This window comes from Nycticebus coucang, chromosome 5 (genome assembly GCF_027406575.1).
Source record: "Nycticebus coucang isolate mNycCou1 chromosome 5, mNycCou1.pri, whole genome shotgun sequence".
Classification (NCBI taxonomy): domain Eukaryota; kingdom Metazoa; phylum Chordata; class Mammalia; order Primates; family Lorisidae; genus Nycticebus; species Nycticebus coucang.
The window spans coordinates 70,549,971-70,550,616 of record NC_069784.1 but is presented as its reverse complement, the minus strand read 5'-3'; positions in this window follow the sequence as shown (position 1 = coordinate 70,550,616).

The following is a 646-nucleotide window of genomic DNA, read 5'->3' as shown; positions in this document are numbered from 1 at the left end:
AGGAGGTGACCATGAAATGGTGACAGAAGTACACTGTGTGCTGCAGTTAATTTTATGCAGTTATGACTGAATACTGAGTCTTTACTCTATTGACTGCAAATGCAACTATCTATGCCTGTACGTGTGTGAAGAAATCTTGACAAATTATAACTTTTATACTAGATTTGGGTGTATTTTATTGCAGTAAATCACAAAATAGACTAATATCTATATATAATTACATATTCATGACATACCTCAGTTTTCCTTTTCTTTTTTGATATTTCCAGGCTATGAAGCCTACAAGTTTTTTCAAATGATCACGAATCTATGAAAAACTTTTAATAATGAAAAAGAACCATGTATAGCTGGACACATGCATTTCAAACCTGTTTTGTCTGGGAATTAACTGTATACTACTGGAATTACAAGAGAAACATTATATTGTCATCAGGTTACAAGATACAGAAGCCGTAAGTCTAGATTATTTCTGCTGAGGGATGACAGCAATATTTAGGAAAAAAATATAAAATAAAAGAAGCATATAGTTTTGAGGTAATAACCAGAACCACGATCATTTTTACAAAGAGGACAGTTTTACAAGGGTAATCTGTTAAGTGATAGCATTTGATTTATAATTTATATTGGTTTTTCAGTATATTTTATA